This window comes from Limulus polyphemus, unplaced genomic scaffold (assembly GCF_000517525.1).
Source record: "Limulus polyphemus unplaced genomic scaffold, Limulus_polyphemus-2.1.2 Scaffold2333, whole genome shotgun sequence".
In the NCBI taxonomy this organism is placed as follows: Eukaryota; Metazoa; Arthropoda; class Merostomata; order Xiphosura; family Limulidae; genus Limulus; species Limulus polyphemus.
Genome location: NW_013667943.1, coordinates 90,506 through 103,693, shown reverse-complemented (window position 1 = coordinate 103,693; position 13,188 = coordinate 90,506).

The following is a 13,188-nucleotide window of genomic DNA, read 5'->3' as shown; positions in this document are numbered from 1 at the left end:
AGAATACGCCTGTCCTGTCTGAATTAATGTAACATATATTAAGAAATTACAGACTATACAAAATGCAGCAATCACCACAGCTTTCAGAGAACCCAGAATAACAAATCTAAATTTCATGCATAAATAAGCAAATATAAAACCAATTCACAACGGACTTATAGATTGCTCGTTTAAATATTTTGATAAACATTTGTATAGAAACGACTCACTAACCTACATAGATCGCTATATCATACATGATAATGATAGTCCTAAATATCTCTTTCCACTCTATTTTTACTGTAAGAAAAAGTCCACCTGCACTAGACCATAATATGTCGCTTAGAATTAGGTATCACAAGTATATTTTAAAAGAGTTTTATATGTGAAATATGCGTCTGGCAACTACTTCAAGTGAAAAGTTATATTTTATTATGAAACTGTTTGTGTGTGTAAATGACCGAATGAAGAGAAGAAGTAGCGATATAGCAGTAAATGCTATAAGCATTCTATTCATGGACATGGCCCTGAAAAGTGCAGCTGTGGAGGCATTATAATGTGACAATCAATCTCATTATTCGTTGTAAAGAGAAGCACAAGAGTTGGTGATGGGTGGTGTTGACTAGCTGTCTACCCTCTAATCTATCACTTTAAAATTACAGATGGCTAGTACATATAGCTCCTGAATGACATTATACGGAATTCGATAAAAACAAAACAAGGTTGTTTTCATTGTGTGTCACACATTGTGTCCAGTCTATTTATTTCTTTTCTTACTCTCAGTTAATTTTAGTATCACTTCATAATTTATCCTACCCATCACCCATTATAAAGTGGACCTACCTAATATTCTTTGAGGAAATCAATTTAATCTTAAAATACTACAGAGTAAGTAGGATGTTGTTGTTGTTTTTTTTAGTGAAAAGCTATACAATGGGTTATGTAAGCTCTGTCCACCATGGGGAATTGATCCCTTGATGTTAGTGTTGCAATTCTATAGATTTATCATGGTTCCACTGGAGGACAAGTAGGTACAAAGGAGAAATTTTGGTGCCATGATTACAGGATATTGTTGTGGAGCTTCATGTTTCTTTTAATATATGTATTGCTCTTATTTGAACTCTTGAGCAATAAAAAATACACATATAATTTAAGGGATTGAACTTACTGCAAGTAGAAGTACTCATTACCAAGAAGGATAGCTAGCTACTAAGGAGAGATAACAGTACAAAACAGGTGTCAAGTCTAAGATAAATTCCCTTCTGGACGTAGGTCCTCTGCAGATTATGTGATGATCCATGACTTCTACCTCTTTGCAATCACATAGTCAAGAAGATCAGCCATCACCTAGAGCTCCCCAGAAACACAGATCGGGCACTGTCCCTAAGGATTGATCTTGGTGAAAAGAGAGCACAGCCAATTGAGGATTTCCGTAATAAAATGGTATCTGGTGAATGGTAGACCATATGGGTTGGTCTCTACAGGACTACCAGGTTGTCACTAATCAGAGTGACAGAATCTCAGCTGTGATCACTATAAATATGACCAACCAAGAAGAACTGGATTGAGTGCAGTTGGACAAAGGTCACCAGTCATAGCTCTTTTTGTGATACATGGTGAATATGATGAAGCACGGAGAAGTCGTGAGTTTATCTGAACTAAGAGATATCCTGCTAAGGTGACCATACATCACAGATAAACGCGTGGGCAAGTGAATCTGGGACTGAATACTCATCTGATACTTGGAATCTCTGAATATGCCTACTACACTGTACCCTCAATGTTTAGGACATCTCAACCAGACAGTAGCTAAGAACCCATGAAAGAAAGGCTTTAGCTGTCTCCTCTGGTCCCTGTGAGTGAAGCTAAGCAGATTTCACCTCCAATGTTCAAAGATATGGTGAGAAAAAATCTGGACCATTTTCTGAAGTAGTTCATGTAAGTAATTCCTTCAGATAGAGTTCTCAGGAGAAGACTGTGAACACCCGATCCTAAAGTTAGATGGAACATCCCCGTACTCCATCAAGCACTTGGGTGAGGCATAACTGAAAGACTGGGACACAATCATGAAAGAGTTGTGTCAATGAATCAACTCATGGGAGGCAGGTTGCATTGAAATGTGTGGTAATCAGCCAATATTTTTTTAGGGCTGGATGGAGCTGCATATATCTGCAAGGGCTACAAGGGCAAAAGATCAAGTTCATGGTAGATCTTGCGATATAAGAAGCTCTCCAAGTGAGACCATCACTCCAACCAGTGGATGCTGACTTTGTTCTGGCAAAAGACATTAGATAGATCTAAATAGTAAGACAGATCTCTGTTTCTGTCTATGAAGTATCATTCATAGAACAATGGTAGTAATCTCTGACATTAGTTCTGGCACTTGCATTCTTATGATGAGTAGGTGGAAATTATCAATTAGTTTTGTCTGTGCAACTGGTGAATTGATGTTCTGTGGGAGTTATATTATGTCCCCCAGATCGAGTTCTGGAACAGTGGGCTGTATAAGTGTATGTATTGGAGGGTGCCACATTACCTCCTTATACACAAGTGGCATTCTGTACTTTACTATGAAGTTTAATGTGTTTATGGTGTGCAATGTCAGTTATAGAGCCTACACATAAAATGAACCAGTCCCTGTCCAGGAAATAAGCGTCATTAGCTCAGACAATTATCTGTCGAAGGAAGGGTGAATTTCTAGTGATGTTTTGTAATTCTGGGCAATCAGCTATCCAGCTTTTTGTTGGAATGGTTATAGATGTGGTAACCAAAGTGTAAGTAACCAAAGTTAGTGGTAATGCTATGGTTTCCTCCATTATACCACATCCAAAAGGAAGTATGTCGCTACCAACACACCCGAGATTGTTGTTTGAAGATTGGACACAAAATCTAGACCCAATGCAGCAAAAGCAACTCAGTGACTTGTTTCTTGACTATACTGATATATTTGTGGGGTCAGATGGTCGATTGAGATGAGGAATGGAGACTTACCACAACAGAGATACAGGCAATGTGTGTCCAATCAAGAAACTCCTATTCTGGATTCATTGGAGCACTATAGATCTGGCGAGCATTGAGATACAGCAGATGGTGTAGGATGGAATGTGGTTACTAGCACGTCAAACGAAATGACAAGAGCAGACCAGATAATGTTTTTAGTATGATAGATGGCTTGTATAAGTTTTGTACCATGCCATTCGCCTTGTGTAATATGTCTGCCAGTTTTGAGAGGCCAATAGAGCTTACATTGAAGGAGTTGCAATGGGAAAATGATTGGTTTACATCAACAATATTTTGGTGTAGGTCACACTTTCAAGTTCTGCAGCTGAGAACCTGAAAATGGTATTTTAGTGCACACTAAAGTGGAATTTCTTGGTCATATTACAGGTAGAGGTGGAGTGTTTACAGACCCTGCTTATATAACAGCAGTGATATAGTGGCTCCAACCCAAGACTTGCATCATATTACTGATAGTTTGTGACCAATTCCTTCAATATAGCAGCGCCATTGTCTGCTCTCACTAAAACTGAGACACACCTTGAATGGAGGAAGGGATGTGAAAAAGCAATTCAATCCTAAAGCTTGCTTTAACAAAGATTCTAGTGCTAGCAGATCCACAACAAGACAGCTAATTCTTATTGGACACTGATACCAGCGATAATAGAATGAAGCAGAGTTATCACATTTGCAGAGCAGAGTAGAATGTGTAATTCCATATGTTAATCATATACTTATGGCTCCTGAGTGCAGATATTGTGCGTCAAAGAAACACTACTTGCATTTGTATTCTTTGTAAAATACAATTATTATTATTTTTATGGTAGTAGATTTACCATCCGAGTTGACCATAATTTGCTAAAATGGTTAATAAACTTTAAATAATATGACTTCATAATACATTGTCCATATCCTAACACAGAAACACAAATTGATTGTCTCACCACATGGAGAGACCCTGTCCATTCATAGAATGTCCTGATCTTGGACATTGTTTAGGAATATAAACTTTCCACCACAGCAATGTCAAATCATTCAGCTGGATATTCCATGGATGAACACTTCGAAAGCTCCAGGAAGAGCAAATGAAGGATTAAGCTCTAATAGGGCGATCCTTGTTATGCAGCAAGGTAAAGCCAGAGGAACATGGCATGGGGTGTATGTAACCTGTGGCACTTGTATGGTCAGTTATAAGTGCAGGAAGGTGGCCTTTACCACCACTAGCAACCACCAAGCCATGGTTCTCAGATTATGTTGCAGATACTGGTCTCTAGAGCTTTAAGGCAAGAGATTATCTTGACTTTACATAACACAATGACTAGAGGGCACAAAAGTGCCACTCACACTTGTGTTAACATTCTTCTGGCTGCATTCGAATAAAGATGTTCAGCGCTAGTGTGAATATTGTACAGTGTGTGCCACAGAGAAAGAACTGGATTGGACCAAAGTTTATTCATAAATCTGTACATTGACAAAGTCTGTAAGAGATGTGTTATCAGAGCACTGGATAGCACAATGTGGAGCCAGACAAGGTCCACATAGATTAGGAGCTAATTTCAATAGACAATTTTTCTCTGAGTTGTGTAATAGGTTAGATGAGGTGAAGACATGCACTTTATCTTATCAATCACAGTTTGATGGTTTAGCAGAATGGGTAATACAAATTACCAAGCACATGCTTACGAAGTTTATGAATCCCAACAAACTGAATGGGATGAGCCATATTATGATGCCAAACAGAGCAATTGAAGATAGGTCCACAGGCTGTTGGCCAAACATGCTCATGTTCAGGAAGAAAATCCTACTTCTTTTGACGTGATTTCCTTGGAGTGGATGTTGCATAATGTCCCTAGTTTGCATTACTCAATGTGCATGAGTTTGCCCATCAATAACTAGCAAGGGCCCGCCAAACATCAAAGGAAATGCTACACAAAAGACTTTAGAAGAACAGATGTACCAGTGTTGAGATTAAGACTGGCTGTCTTAAGCAAGCAGCTTGAATCCAGTTGGACAGGTTCTCTGGCAGATTGATCAATTGACATATGGAGTACAGCAGATGCAAGGCACATGAAACCATGTTGATAAACTATGTCTGTGTGTTGTAGATAAGTTTCTCACGCATTGACTTGACCAGGAGTATTAGGGTGAGATCAACAAGCCGTGAAAGGAAGAAAAGGATGTTGTTTCAAGTCCTGTCGATTCTCCTAATGAGGAGAAAAAAAGCTGAAAGGAATTAAGTGGTTGTTCACAACAATCCAGATAAGTAAACACTAAAGTTACAGGTAGAAACATCTTTAAACTTTGTCTAAGCTGCTACTGATGGCCTCCAAATTAATATAGGTTGGATTAGCATTGATTACAGAGCTAGGACAGTCACTGACCAAAAGGAGGTGGTGATAATTGATTTTCCAAGCATCAAGTCATATTCATAGTATAATATATACAATTGGTTATTACAAAGTTAGTATGCTTTGCTGATCACATTGATTAATTGGACAGAAAGAGCTTAGAAACCCTTACTTTCCGAGTTACTGACCATATTTTTTTTTAATAGGAGATACTCACCAGGTATCAGATGATAGCTGCTTGATTTATATCATATGCTATGGCAGTCATATGTTGAAAGATTGTGACTGAAAGTGTATTGTGACTCTTTTGATTTCCAGGCTGCTGAGTGAATTTTCTAATGCAAAATGCATCTGACATTTCAAGAGAGTCACTTACCTGATCTAGCTGAGTGGCAAGAACCTTATGGAGCTTGTTGCATCATCCTTGCTAGATTTTTCCCTATATGTGTGTAGAAAGTATGACAATTCTAACGCAGTGAGGGAGTTGTGCTTTTTTCTGAGGATATTTTAATATACAATCGTAACTAAACAAGTACTAGCCCTAGCTGACAAGAGTTTTAGCTGAAAAGGTTTAGTTAGTTCGAATTATGACAGTAACTATTTATTTTGTAAGATCTCAAATGAAAAACGAGTTGAAATTGATAGCTCCTAGATAACAGCATTTTACAGGAGCGCAGTGACCTAGACGTAGTGTTACCTAAGCAATTTACATAGGAGCAAGAGGCAGTCTGTTATAAACTACTAGATGTGTAATAGTGATTTATGTATTAAGCAATATATGCATGAAAATAAAGATACGTGTGTTTGCTTTACACATGTATCTGAACATTACATAAAAGTCATTCATGAGTATTATATAATACAAATAGATCAACTACACAAATAACACGATAGTAAAAATATGTGGAATGAAACAAAGGATCTGAGCTGGATGTTAAGACTTTGTAATATGAAGTTAACTGTGATTACTGACCTGGAAGGTATTAATTAAAAATACAGTGCACTTGTTATTTTTAATGATAATGGAGAGAGAATGTTTCAATTCCGACATTGAAATATTAAGCATGTTTCACTAAGTAACTGCCAAAGGATTTATCCTCTAAAAAATCCACTAGTAATAAAAGGATTTAAGTTAGTGTAAAATATTTTAAAACTAATGAGTGGGTCTTTATAGATTTATGTTTATCAATCTTTAGAAAATTGCACTTTCTTAGCAAAAACACAGTGATGCGAAAATAGTGACGGAACTTAAGAATAAATCTAGAAATATTGTTATGATACAAGAGAATACGAACTGTTAGCTTCTACTGAAGTAGTGAAATAACAAATATATTAATTTTAAAAATTAACAAAATATATATATCTCCTTGTGATGCACTCGAAACAATTCAGTAAGGCCCTCAGTGGCACAGGGGTATATCTGCAGACTTACAACGCTAGAAATCGGGTTTCGATACCCGTGTTGGCCCATTGTGTTGCTTTGTGTTTAATTTCAAACAAACAATTCAGTAAAGTTAGGTAAATATGATACGTATTTATTTTGATGAAAAGGGAGCAACTATTTTAGGTCGACAAGTTTAGTTGTTTTCATTAATAGTTACTGAGAATATCTCGGGAACGGAAGAAGGCTTCAATATAAAAGCTGAAATGTAGTGCGACTCTAGAAACAGGCAGGAGTAGTCCAGCTCCTGCACCATGTCTACACCTGCTTAAAATACCCTTGAAACAAAAATCTCACATTGATTCTGAGGACTGTTGTAGGATTTGTGGTAGCTTAATGGTGAGTGGTTATAATATCATTATAATGTGATATCTCCTGAAATGTAAACACTTATATATCAAAGTTTTATTATAATTCTTTTAATGAGACTATTATTATTTACTGAAAGGAGATTCTTGAATTTGGTGATTGATTAATAGCTATGACTATAAGGAGAAAATATAATTTTTGTATTTGCTTGTTTTGTCATCGGTTCTTTTTAAATATTCTTTAACCCGAACTTATAATTTTGGATGCTATGCAATTATTATCATTTCTTTTAATACTAGTTGTTTAATGTTTATGTTCAATTTGTATGTTTAATAATAATACTTAAACTGTTCTTCCTTATTTAAAGGGCAGGTGTATTAAAAGCAAATTACCCATCAACACTTTCGCTTTTACTTTTAGTTACAAAATAGCGAAGGTTTAAACCTGTGACTTAGGCCAATGTTATTTATCATGTCCTGTGTATTGAGAGGGACGATACTATTATAACAATACCTCCCTTTAAGTATTAAAACTTAATATTTTTCGAAACTGTTGTTTGTTTTTGCACAGAAGTTTTGTTTCAACCATGATAAAAGTATGGTTATGAAAGTTTTAAAGAAATTGTAGTTAAGTTTTTACAAAGACTATGCTACAAACTTAAGTTTTATAAATTGTGTTCTCCACCAATCCCTAGCTTCGTTGAAGAGCGAAGTTTTGTATATAAAAACATTTTGAGACTACTTCTATACTTTAAGATTTAAAGGACTGGTGTAGCGGTAGCAGTGTTGCTCATCTTGAGTCACATGATGTGATAAATTATGTAGGCCTAAGTCAATGATTTACGGCTTCACTATTTTATAATTAAAGGTAAGACGACAGCAAATCAAATTAAATATAATTATCTTTATTGTGTATATTAGACGTTATTGAATTAATAAATATAATGATTTAGGAACGTTTTACATACTGTTGGCGAGGGTAGCTCGCCATATGTATGAGTGCACGAGGAGAAAGTGTTATTATGGCTACTCTACCCTGTATCAATACAATAAACATTGAAAAGATCATTTGTCATTGTAGAATACGGTCGAGATTTATTTTCATTTTTCAAAAAGTATATACATAAAATAACTTTTGAAATTAAATATTTTAATCATATATAACTTACATTATATATATATATATATTTATTTTATTTATGTAGATGAATACAGTTGATGTATTTTTTTTTTTACCTGGAATGGTATTAGAATTAATTCATAAAATGTAAACTTCTGACAAAACCTGGCCACGCGCTGTCTTGAGCAATGTTCAGGTTTTATCTTTATGAATAGAAAAGTCTGTTGAAGTATATCATCAGAAATCATACAAACATTATTGACAACCAGTGGATAGCTATCTTAACCTCATCTTACCAATTGTATAAAAAAAAAGCAGGTTTACACAAACTCATCAAGGAAGCTGCCACCATAATGTCTAGAAATATTTCATTATAGTTCTATATTCATATCCACATTTGCACACACAGTAAAACAAACAATGTTTCTTTGTTTACAGCATGCGGTACAAAGATTCAAATGTTGACATGCATCTGCACAAGAAAGGCTTATCCACAAATGTTTGGGCCTTCTTAAGCAAGTAGGCAGATTTTAAATTAAAAATTAACATTCCTAATAATCTACAGATGTCCATTCCATTTCCATCCAATAGAGAGCAGTCTCAAGTATCTACATCTCGTTTTCTGCTTCGTCGAATTTCGCATGTACACCCATTCCGTATTCGAATGTAATCTAGTCGCCAGGGGACTTTGGTGTTAAATTCACGAACAAGGGCATAGGTAAAACTATAACGCTGAACGCACTTTGACTGAAGACGCATGTGAGATCTGATGTAGCGGCAAGGTCGGCCTTTGATGAGATCCTGGCAAGATGTCTGGTAGAAGCTTTGCGTAGAATTCTGGTCCCGGTATAATTCTAGAATCCTCCCAGACTTAGATACACCTCCACGAGGCTGAATGATTTCGGTAATTGATGGGCAGCATTCGTTGGACTCCGCCAAACTGTGAGCTTGTTGACCTCGTTTTTCTAAAGAAGGATCCCATGTCCGTTCTCTGAGAGAAAATAACAAAAGGGTAAATACCTAACTACATATTCTCATTTTTAGCATTACATATATGATGATATGTAATAAGTGAATTAGATTAAAGTATTAACTAGTCTTCATGCCAATATATACATATATTGTGTGTTCTGTTTATAAAAATTACATTTATTGTTATTTTTAGAGGAAATATCAAGCCAAATTTGAATGCAGCGAGTAGCTATCTGATTTTTTCATCTTTAACGTATTTTGAAAAAATAAGTAATTAAAACGTTTCTGATAGCTGATGCGAAGGAAAATCTACACGAGATCAGTGGCTCCATCTATATTATTAGCAAGCAGCTACCGGAAAATTATATTCTGAATATTGTTTGTTTGTGTAGTTAAGCACAAAGCTACGCAATAAGCTATCTGTGCTTTGCCAACCACGTGTATCGAAACCCGGTTTCTAGTGTTTTAAGTCCGCTGACATACCGCTGTGCAGCTGGGGGGGGGGTTAACTCTGAATAAAAGCAACAATTCCACGCAGCATATGCAACGTTGTCAACCCAAAACTATTCGTTTGTATATACCATCTAATTATGGAATGTATTTGCAATAGGCTAGTTTAAAAACAGATAACCTACTTTTTCAAATAAAAAATCATATTTTGTTTAACACCGCAACATTCTTTAAAACATGGTAAAGAATTTTGTTCACACCGCAACATTCTTTAAACATGGTAAAGAATGTTGTTCACACCGCAACATTCTTTAAAACGTGGCAAACAATTTTGCTAGTTCATTATTGATAAAATAATTTGTTTATTATTTTACTAGGCTCTCGGGATCAGCGATAAATTATGAATGTAAAATAAGGAGCTAGAATCCTTGTGGTGGAAAGAGCTGCAAATAGCCCATGGTGTAACTTTGTACTAAAACAAACAAATGAAACAAAAATATTTCACTATCGACTGAAACTTAGGAGGGTTTTATTTGCCAACATACTAACTCGCCAAAGACACTCGATCCCGCCATACCCAATGTTTTTTCTCCCGGAGAAACCAACTTTCTGTTATTACTCACATAAAAATAATTTCTAAAAGTTAAACAAAAACAAAACTCTCCAACCTAAAGAACATATCTATCACTTAATTTCTCCTTAATTTCCATAAATGACCTACAATTTCAACAGTTCAAGGGTACCCTCCAAAGTTACCGGTCAAATAAGTAAGCTATTAAAACTGTAGCCAGAGGTCAGCTTCAAATATATAATTGTCAAAAGTTCTTCTGGATGCCAGTTTGTTATATTTACGTAAGTTGTTTTTACTTTAGATAATAGTTTTAAAATTTTCTGAGGGAAACAAGTTTAGTTATTACGCCTGTTCTCTCATAATTGGGGCGGCGCTAGCCCCTTCCCAGTGAGAAGGCTGAGGTAGAACAGATAAAAAATTGAGAGGGTATATAATCTTCATCTTGTGGCCAGGCATAGCGTAGTATCTGGGAAGTGAACCAGTTTTAACAGCTTATAGGAGAGACTGGGGCACATTTTTGAGTAGCTTCAACGTACTGCTTCCCCTGTTCACAATGAGTGAACAAATGACATAAAATATCACGTGAAAACGAATAAACGTAAAAGTTTTGATTTATAGCTTTATGAAATAATAAGTCGGAATTATAGAACTTTAATACACCATGAATTTTTTAGTGGTTTATGAGGCCAGCTTCTTACCTAGAGTATTTATGTCTCCTGCTGTTCTTGCCATTTTGATGAGCTGTACGACTGCATACACAAACTGCTACTGAGAGAAGCTAGAACACATAAAATGAAAAATAAAGATCTTAAGAATTTGTAGGTTATTGTGCTCATAGTGTATTATTATCTAAGTATACTGGTTTGCTAGGGAAAAGCATAGCTCTTATATCATTTAGTACTTGAAAATTAATATAACGATACGATGTATAACGAATCAACTAGCAAAAGCCTTTTGGGAGTTTACATCTATGAAAGTGTTCCAGCTTACAAAATTAAAATATTGAAATTACTCTTGACATTTTCCCTTTTACTTTCTGTACTTGAATAAAAGATGAGTAAAGCTTAAAAATCATAACGAATTTTCGAGAGCATGCGTTAGTATGAAGAAAAATATATATGTATATTATATATATATATATATAATTTCAATAGCAATTCAATATTGGGGTTCCATATGAAACTTTGTTTGAACATTTTATGTTAATTCCTTTTGTATGACCTAGATCCGAAAATCATGTACATTTTTTTAAGTTTATGCACGAATAAAAGCTGAGAAAAAAACTGTTGTTGACAATAGAGAATTTTCAGGAATCACCTCAAATTGTATGCCGAAGAAATACGGATTTGGTGTGAAAGGAAAATGCTTTGAAAGATAGGAATTATACCTATAAATGACGGTCAAAAATGGAATAATTATTATTGCAGTTGTTTGTGTCATCTGTACTGGAACTTAACCATAGGTATGTTTGCAGAAATAAACTTGTCTGTTGCTACAGCTTTCTTTTTTCCATGTGTATAGAATCTTGTGTGGGCTCACTTGTGCAACTTCGCTCAGTTTCAGGTACTTTTTCCCCCCCTTAATTATTATCTTTTTGTTAGTTTGAGCACCATCTTTAAAGAACTTCAGTTTTCATTATGTTTTTCATCATTGTGAAATGTCATAAAATTCAAAAGACGATGCTGTTTAAAAATGGCGATGGCTATTTTTCATAAACACTTCTGTTTTGGTTAAAGTGTCAAGTTTTGTCTTTTGTTACATTTCAAAGTTTTAAAACCTTTTATTTTTTATGATAAAAATGTACAATATGCAAAGCGTAAACATTGAACAAATCTTAACTAATCTTATGTAAATTTTTCAGAACAACCAATGAAATGCCAACTTTCTCATCAGAAACAATCGCATGATTACACATTACATTATCCTATTAAACTGAAACACTTGTAGTTATAGAATGTTTTATAATATTTTGTCAAAGTATTTTCTGTGTAGTTTATAAGACTCACATTGAAGTAATATTATCGATAATTTACTCATGTCAAAGAAATGCAGATGTGTCGTATGGTATACGAAGTGAAAACATAATGGACAATGGTACACATCAGTACTAGGTACTGGTGAACTAAGAAGATTTATTCGAAGATGGTGTAAATTTTACCAAATTCTGTCAATGACACTATTACTCCAGACTCTGTTACCTGATAATAACCCTTCAGATGACAGTGAAATGGAAATAAGTGATCCAAGCTTCCATCTCTTCCACGTCTCACTCCTGTGCATCCTCGAGAAAACCAGAATATTCAAACCATAAGTGTTCAATACTGAACACCAAGTTACCAAGCTAAATGTATTACCTGCCAAAAACATACTATACTGACAATTGTTGTACTTATCAGTCGTTCTGTAGACAAATGCTGCAAAAGCAGACCGAACAGAGAGCGGGTGATAGACGTAGATATGAAAGACCCCACCAACTGTAACAAATGAGACGTAATGAATGAAGAACAACGTACAGCAGCAAAAAGATCTGGTGGAATAGACTCTGATAGGTTTCACAAGTTACGATGGGCGAAAGTAATGCTGCAGCAATGATTTCATCACATATTCTGAAAAGATACTGAAAAAATTCGCATCTGGATACAATAACGTGATTGGATGTTGTGAATGGAGGGTTTAAAATGCTTTGGTTCTCCTTCACAAACTTAATGTAAATATCCATATGTCATTCTTTCTATGTGTTGGGCATATAACCTATAAATAGTCGTACAAAACAGCGGAGACTACTGGACATTGTATTTATCAACTGGTAGATTTCTTTTATATGGAATTATTATAATTCTCAGTAGTCTTTACGACTGCTACCAGTTTACTCTCATACAAGACACAAAAGTTAATTCTCCTGTCAGTAATGCTTACTCGAACTGGTGAGACAGCCCAACACATTCCAACAGACTGTTAGTTTTGGAATTTCACGCAAAGCTACACGAGGGCTATCTGCGCTA